Below are 9,392 nucleotides of genomic sequence, written 5' to 3'. Positions count from 1 at the left end.
TGGAACTCACTCTGTAGACCAGGTTGGCCTCGAACTCAGAAATCCGCCTGCCTCTGCCTCCCGAGTGCTGGGATTAAAGGCGTGCGCCACCACGCCCGGCATACCCCACTTGTGCTTTTATCACCTTTAGTGTATGCAGTCTTATATTGAGGCCTTTGTTCCATGTGGACTTGAGTTTTGTGCAGAGTGATAAATATGGGTCTATTTGCATTCTTCTATATGTAGGCATCTAGTTAAACCAGCAACATTTGTTGAATATGCTCTCTTTTCCCCCATTGTATAGTTTTAGCTTCTTTGTCAAAAATTAAGTGTCCATAGGTGTATGCATTTATTTGGGGGTTTTCATTTTGATTACATTGATCCACCTGCCTGTTTTTATGCCTATATCATGTGGATTTTTTTTTTTTATCACTCTGTAGTACAGTTTGAAATCAGGGAAACCTCCAGAGGCTCTTTCACTGTAAAAAATTGATTTAGCTATGCTGTGGGTATTTTTGTTTGTTTGTTTGATTGTACATTTGTTTTGTTTATCCATAGAAAGTTTGAAATTTTTCTTTCAAGGTATGTAAAGAATTGTGTTAGAATTTTGATGAGAATTGCATTGAATCTGTAAATTGCATTTGGTAAGATACCTATTTCCACTATGTTAATTTTAATGCACCATAAGCATGGAAGACCTTTCATCTTCTGGTGTCTTCTTCAATTTGTTTATTCAAAGACTTGAAGCTATTGTCATATATGTCTTTAACTTGCTTTGATAGAGTTATACCAAAATATTTTATATTACTTGTGACTATTGTCAAGGATGTTGTTTCCCTAATTTTTTTGTCATCCTGTTTATCCTTTGTATTTAGGAGGGCTATTGATTTTTTTTCTTTGTAGTTAATTTTGTATTCAACTACTTTGCTAAAGACGTTTATCAGCTGTCAGAGTTCTTTGGTAGATTTTTGGGGTCACATTTCTACAGTGTATACTATTGTATTCTCTGTGGATAGCAATACTTTAACTTCTTCTTTTCCACTTTTTATCTGATTGATCTTCTTTAGTTGTCTTATTGCTTTAGCTAAAACTACATTGAATAGATGTGGAGGGAGTGGGCAACTTGGTCTTATCTCTGATTTTAGCAGAATTTCTTTAGTTTTCTATCCATTTAATTTTAGATTGGCCTATGAAGTGCTCTATATTAACTTTATTGTGTTTAGGTATGGGCTTTTATCCCTGATCTTTCCAAGAACTTTATCAAGAAGGGGTATTGGATATTGTCAAAGGCTTTTCAGCATCTAATGAGATGATCAGGTTTTATTTTTTTCTCTCTGTCTATATGATGGATTACATCAGTGGATTTTTATATGTTGAACCATCCCTGCCTCCCTGAGATGAAGCTTACAAGACCATGGTGGATAATGTTTCTGATGTGTTCTTGGATTGCTTTGTGAGTATTTTATAGAGAAGTTTTTGTATAATGTTCATAAAAAATGTCTGAAACATTTTCTTTGTTGAGTTTTTGTGTGGCTTAGGTGTCATGGAGAACATGGCCTCACATAATAAGTTTAGAAATGTTCCTTCTGTTTTTATTTTATGAAATATTTTGAGGAGTGTTTTACTAGCTCTTCTTTGAATATCTGGTAGAATTATGAGCTAAAAGCTACCTGACTCTGGGATTTTTTTTTTTCTGGGTGGAAGATATTTAAGGACTGGTCTTATTTCCTTGGGATTACAGGTCATTTAAATTATTTACCTGATCTTGATTTCACTTTGGTAAGTGGCATCTATCAAGAAAATCATCCATTTCATTTAAAATTTCTAATTTTATACAGTACAGTCTTTTGAAGTAAGTAATTTTTTAAAATTCTCACTATCTGTTGTTATGTCTTCTTTTTCATTTCTGATTTTGTTAATTTGGATATTCTCTACCTTTTAGTTAGTTTGGCTACTACGCCGGCCCCACACATCGACAGTCTACCCCATGGTCAGCCACCACAACACTCATAGAATCAAAACTCTTAAAGCTTATAATTAACTAATATGATTTATGTGTCAATAAAATCACAATTTACAAGATGTCAATATAATAATTTCTGAACCAATTAATAATGATAGATTCTTTATCCCAATTATTCTAACCTTATGATATCATAACTACCTATGGATGGTTAAAACCATTCTTGTTCATGTCCACATCCATTTTTTTTTTCTTCTCCTCCCTCTGAGATGCTCTCTGTCTCTCTAACTCTTAGCTCTGCCTCCCTTTTCTCTGTCCAATCACAGGCCTCCTGCTGCCCTGTAGTTGACACAGAAAATCCTGCAACATATCACCCTTTCTGTTTAATTAAACAAACAAACAAACAAAAACCTTTCTCTCAAAATATAAATTGATCACAACTATTACCATTTTGTGATTCATGAAGTACAATTACAATTAAATAGGACGTCTGTCATCTATCATAACTCAAAAGACTTATAATTTTACACTTGACTTATGTCCTGGCTTCAGATTGTATGCCATCTAAAACCATACTCTTAAATCTATTCTCTCAAAGTAAATAGCCTGGGTTGGTTAGGAGACTAGTTTTTTTAACCCTGTCAGAAATCCCAGGACAACTAATATTACCTGAAAATATGAGAAGCACAAAAATTTAACTCCCAAAACTTAGCCAATTTATAAAGACCATTGATCACCTGGAAAGTTCCTTACTTCAAAACGTTGGCGCATTGATCTTCAGCCTTCTGGCCCAGGATCATCTGACAGACCTTAAAGAAACAGGAAATTAAGGACTAGCCTATTCTGTCTTGGCAGAGCTAAGCTGTCCTAATCTGTAAATTGTGTCCTATTGTTGGACAGTAATATGCCTGTAGATGAAATGAAGCAATTCTGGGCTCGTGGCTGTCTTGCCACAACTGGAGCAACTCTTTTGATGCTCAGTTTCTTCTTTGAATCCAAGAACGGGAAAGCTGCCAGGAGGAGATTATTCTCAACACGTGAATAATGAACATTAAATATCGCATTCTGATGGGTTTCTGATGTTTTTGAAAACAAACTGTCTATGTAAAGTAATCTGGACTGTTCTCCATTAACTACTCTCAGCTATTTCTAATTAAAATATCTGAAAACACCCTGGCAATAAACTCGGAGCCATTAATTTGCTACTTGGCCCTTAACTCACAGGCTTACTAATCTCAGATCAGTTTATAAAAACAGTAATAGAAGGACTGGGTCTAAATCCTGCGCTTTTAAATTTTTAGTATCAATAGAAGAAATTTATACCAACGAAAACCTTGATTTTGTATCAAAATGAATCCTGTATCAAAGTAAGAAATTATGACTTCAGCTTAGTAACAATTAAAAAGATTTCTACCAAGTGAGATTACAGCTATATCAAACACAACGGGTTATTTTGATTTTCTTGTATCTTGTATTTCTTGCTCTATGACTGAGTTTACCGTCAACTTTGGAGATGGTTTTATGAGGTGCTGAGAAGAAGGTATATCATTTTGTGTTTGGATGAAATGTTCTTTAGATATCTGTTAGGTCCACTTGATTCATAACCTCTGATAGACTCATCATTTCTCTGTTTAGTTTCTATATTGATGATTTGTCCATTGATGAGAGTGGGGTTTTTTAAGTCTCCCACTCTTAATATGTGGGGTTCAATTTATGATTTAAGATTTAGTAATGTTTCTTTAATGAATATGGGTGCCATTGCATTTGGAGCATAAATATTAAGAACTGAGACATCATCTTTGTGGATTTTTCCCTTTGATTAGTATGAAGTGTCCTTTGCCATCTCTTTTGATTAATTTTGACTAAAAGTGTATTTTTTTAGATATGAAAATCTCTACTCAAACTTGCTTCTTGGGTCTGTTTGCTTGGCAAACCCTTTTTCAGCCTTTTATTCTGAGGTAATATTTATCTTTGTTGCTGATATGTGTTTCTTGTATTTGGGAAAAAGATAGATCAGATCCTGTTTTCTCATCCATTGTGTTAGGCTGTGCAGTCTTACTGGGGACGTGATTCCATCAATGCTGGGATTGGATTTAAGGCTTTCTTTCTTTCTTTCTTTCTTTCTTTCTTTCTTTCTTTCTTTCTTTCTTTCTTTCTTTCTTTCTTTCTATCTTTGTTTCTCATTCCTTCCTTCTTTCCTTCCTTCCTTCCTTCCTTCCTTCTCTTCTCTCTCTCTCTCTCTCTCTCTCTCTCTCTCTCTCTCTCTTTATTTTTTAAATAATTTTTATTAGATATTTTCTTCATTTACTTTCAAATGCTTTCCTGAAAGTCCCCTATACCCTCCCCCCGCCCTGCCTAACCACTCCCGCTTCTTGGCCCTGGTGTTCCCCTGTACTGGGGCATATGAAGCTTGTAAGACCAAGGGGCCTCTCTTCCCAATGATGGCCAAATAGGCTATCTTCTGCTACATATGCAGCTAGAGACACAAGCTCTGGGGGTACTGGTTGCTTCATATTGTTGTTCCTCCTATAGGGTTGCAGACCCCTTCAGCTCCTTGGCTACTTTCTCTAGCTCTTCCACTGGGAGCCATGTGTTCCATCCAATAGATGACTATGAGCATACACTTCTGTATTTGCCAGGCACTGGCATAGCTTCACAAGAGACAGCGATATCAGGGTCCTGTCAGCAAAATCTTGCTGACATATGCAATAGTGTCTGGATTTGGTAACTGATTATGGGATGGATCCCCGGGTGGTGCAGTCTCAGGATGGTCTATCCTTCCATCTCAGCTCCGAACTTTGTCTCTGTAACTCCTTCCATGGGTATTTTGTTCCCTATTCTAAGGAGAAATGAAGTATCCACATTTTGGTCTTCCTTCTTGATTTTCATGGGTTTTGCAAATTGTATCTTGTGTTTCAGCTGTTTTAGGATATTCAGGGCTTATGGAACAGGATAGCTGAGCTCTGGTGGTTCTCTATTGCCCTGGATCTTGTTGATTGTGTTCTTATGCTTGCCTTTAGCCATTTGGTTGTCTCTGTTGCTTGAAGGCCACTGGGTATCCAAGCAGATTTGTGGGAGCATACAGTGTGGGGGTTGGCGGGGAGTAAAATTTACTGCTGTTGATTGTACTTTAAGGGATTTGGCAGCCAGGGGATTAAGGGCAGGGTTTTTTTTTTTTTTTTTTTATTGTTTTCTTTATTTACATTTCAAATGCTATCCCAAAAGTTTCCTATACCCTCCCCCCACCTCTGCTCCCCTACCCACCCACTCCCATTACTTGGCCCAGGCCTTGCCTTGTGCTGGGTCATATAAAGTTTGCAAGACCAAGGGGCCTCTCTACCCAATGATGGCTGATTAGGCCATCTTCTGCTACATATGCAGCTAGAGACACAAACTCAGGGGGTACTGGTTAGTTCATATTGTTGTTCCACCTACAGGGTTGCAGCCCCCTTAAGGTCCTTGGGTACTTTCTCTAGCTCCTCCATTGGCGACCCTGTGTTCCATCCAATAGCTGNCTGTGAGCATCCACTTCTGTGTTTGCCAGGCACTGGCNTAGCCTCACAAGAGGCCGCAATATCAGGGTCCCTTCAGCAGAATCTTGTTGGCATGAGCATTAGTATCTAGGTTTGGTGGCTGATGATGGGATGGATTCCCGAATGGGGTAGTCTCTGGATAGTCCATCCTTTCATCTTAGCTCTAAATTTTGTCTCTGTACCTATATCCTTTCATGAGTATTTTGTTCCTTATTCTAAGGAGGAATGAAGTATCCACCTAGTGGTCATCCTTCTTGGTTTTCTTGTGTTTTGCATAATGTATCTTGGGTATTCTAAGTTTCTGTGCTAATATCCGCTTATCAGTGAGTGCATATCTAGTGACTTCTTTTGTGATTGGGTTACCTCACTAAGGATGATATCCTTCAGATACATCCATTTGCCCAAGAATTTCATAAATTCATTGTTTTTAATAGCTGAGTAGTACTCCATTGTGTAAATGTACCACAGTTTCTGTATCCAAATGAATCCACCCACCTATGGTCACTTGATTTTTGACAAGGGGGCTAAAACCATCCAGTGGAAAAAAGACAGCATTTTCAGCAAATGGTGCTGGCACAACTGGCGGCTATCATGTAGAAGAATGAGAATAGATCCATTCTTATCTCCTTGTACAAAGCTCAAGTCTAAGTGGATCAAAGACCTCCACATAAAACCAGAGACACTGAAATTGATAGAGGAGAAAGTGGGGAAAAACCTCGAAGATATGGGCACAGGGAAAAAATTCCTCAACAGAACACCAATGGCTTGTGCTGTAAAATCAAGAATTGACAAATGGGACCTCATAAAATTGCAAAGCTTCTGTAAGGCAAAAGACACTGTCCACAAGACAAAAANGCCACCAACAGTTTGGGAAAGGATTTTTACCAATCCTAAATCTGATAGAGGACTAATATCCAATATATACAAAGAGCTCAAGAAACTGGACTCCAGAAACTCAAAAAACCCCATTAAAAAATGGGGTACAGAGCTAAATAAAGAATTCACAACTGAAGAATATCGAATGGTTGAGAAACACCTGAAAAAATGTTCAACATCCTTAGCCATCAGGGAAATGCAAATCAAAACAACCCTGAGATTCCATCTCACACCAGTCAGAATGGCTAAGATTAAAAATTCAGGTGACAGCAGATGCTGGCGAGGTTGTGGAGAAATAGGAACACTCCTCCATTGCTGGTGGGATTGTAAGCTTGTACAACCACTCTGGAAATCAGTCTGGCGGTTCCTCAGAAAATTGGACATAGTACTACCGGAGGACCCAGCAATACCTCTTCTGGGCATATACCCAGAAGATCTTCCAACTGGTAATAAGGACACATGCTCCACTATGTTCATAGCAGCCTTATTTATAATAGCCAGAAGCTGGAAGGGCAGGGTTTTTAACTGCTAGTCTCTTGCGCCAGTGTGCCTCTGGGAATTCAGGCAGCTTTGTCGGTTGGAAATGGTGTGCAGGGGATAGGTGCAATTCACTGATATTGGATGTGCCTAAGGGGACCTGTTGGGAAAGAGACCTGGGGTGGAATTCTATTTGGTTGTTCTAGATGTTTGCAGACCTGGTTATCCCTGGTCCTGACAGCCCTCCTGAGATGTAGGCAGAGCTGGATGTCTCTGTTGTTAGCAGGAATCCAGGAATACAGGCAGAGCCATCAGCTGGACTCCCTAATTGCTTCTTAAAAAGTATTGCAATTATCATTCACAGCTAAGAAATTTGCTTGTATTTCCTATCCATCATATCTTCTTCAACAGATGTTATTGATTCGCAGTGTGTTTCTAAAGAGAAGTTTGTAGTTGTTTGACTCATAGTCTTTAGTGACATGTGACAAAATATGTCTTTTGGGACTTGTGTTAGAAAGAGAATTTTAAGTGAAGATATAAAAACATTGTGTTACTAATTCCTATTCTGAACGAAAATAACAAAATCATTACAACTTCATGGAGAAAGTTCTCTTTGTTGACTATGATTAATGTGAAATTCTTTTATCTACTCATAGTTGGTAAAGACACAGCCTTCCTCTCTGGGACTCAGTATAAAAATTTATTGTGCTCTTGAAGCCCTTTTTCAAAAATAATTTATAGTCCAAAATCAACAAAGCGGATTATAAACCCTGAGGCAAAATTGAATCATGGAAGCTGAGAGTCAAAAGTCTGATTTTTTCTTTTATGGGGAATTCATTTAAATAGAATCAAAATGAATTGAGCTCTTGAACTGTCTCAACTTTTTCTACTCTGGGAGCAATTAGAATATGATTCCTTGAAGGGAGACTAGTTTTTCTCACCAGGAAGAGGGATTCTCTGCATGTCAGGTGGAACAACTGGAGTGGGGAAAGCTGGAGGACTTCTCATCTCTGTAGTTAGGTTAAGTGACTCAAAACTCTTGCAGCAAAATGCCTTTTTACTAATCTGTGAATCTCTGAGTGGGTCATAGATAATTAGTGAAGGAAGGAATCAGTAGCAAAGGATCACAAATGGAAACACTAGGTGTTGGCTAATGCCAAGGTCTACAGGGTGCATGTAGGTATTAATGGTTGAAATAAAAACATTCTTACTGTTTTATGTAAACCAGCACCATGATATTTGCTTAGTTATTTCCTTTTGGCTCACATTTACCCAAATATTTTCTGCTCCTGAAATCTTGCTCATAAATTAGTGTTACTAAAAAATCTCAAAAAAACATGAATGTATACTTAGAAGCTGTGTTTCCTAAAAAAGTATTGGCTTGTCACTTGGGTGTGTAAGATACCTAAAAGAAGTTTGAAAACTTGTCATCTTTTTCATGTTGGATCTAACCCCTTTTCTTTGGGTGAGCCACTTAGCTTAGCTTTGTGTGAAGACGTTAGTCACTCAAGATAACGTTTCTCTATTAAGGCTTTTTAGAGAAGCACAAGACTTAGAGGTTCACATTGTTTTGCGAATTTTGTAAGTGCCCATGGAGATGGATGTCTGAGGAAAAAGAGAGAGAAGGAAAGAACTAGAGGTAATCAAGATTTTCATTCTAGACTGGAGCAATGAAGAGCGAGGGCTCCCGATTTTAAGTATATCTTTTTGTTTATTTTTATTTTTATATTACATTTAATTTTATTTTTTCTCTTTTTTACCCTATAAATCCTTTGTGCACATATTATGGTTTCCAGTTTTGTGCTTTTATGTAATTTCTGAGTTCATGAGTGATGTTTCTCTGCATCTATATTTGTTTCCTGTGTCTTTTCCTGGTTCTTTTCCTTTTGTTTGTCTGTTTTGTCCTATTCTGATGTCTTAATTTTGTTTATATTATATTATATTATATTCCCATAGAAGCCTGTTTGTTTTCTGATGAGAGACAAAATGGGGTGGAGGGTGGATATGGATGAGAGTGGAGATGGGTAAGAACTAGGAGTAAAGGGAAGTAAAGTTGTAATTATAATATATTTGAGAAAAATTCTATAAAAGGAAATAAAACAATTAGCTTAATGTTATTGAACATATAGGCCCCTGGCACATATACAGCAGAGGACTGCCTGGTCTGGCCTCAGTGAGAGAACATGCACCTGATCCTTGAGAGACCTGAGGCCCCAGGGAATGGGTAGGTCTGGAGGGGTGTGAGGGGGTCGTGAGTATGTGGATATCCTCTTGGAGATGAGGCAGGGGAAGAAGCAATTGGATGAGGAATGGTCAGATGGCACAACAGGGGGAAATAATGACCGAAGTAAAAATTATATCTTAGTAAAAATATTTTTAAAAATACAAAAAAAAAAAAAAAAAAAGAAGACCAAAAAAATAAATATACATCACCAAACTCTTGGCATAGAAAGGTAAAATGTATAAATACAAGAATTGAAGAAACACTTAGTTCAACCATCAGCCACGCAGCAAGGATATGATACCTCAGTGGCCAGATACGAGTGAAGACTGATGTGATTAGT

The sequence above is a fragment of the Mus pahari genome, chromosome 1, assembly GCF_900095145.1.
Source record: "Mus pahari chromosome 1, PAHARI_EIJ_v1.1, whole genome shotgun sequence".
NCBI lineage: Eukaryota > Metazoa > Chordata > Mammalia > Rodentia > Muridae > Mus > Mus pahari.
Note: the sequence above shows the minus strand (reverse complement) of the source record.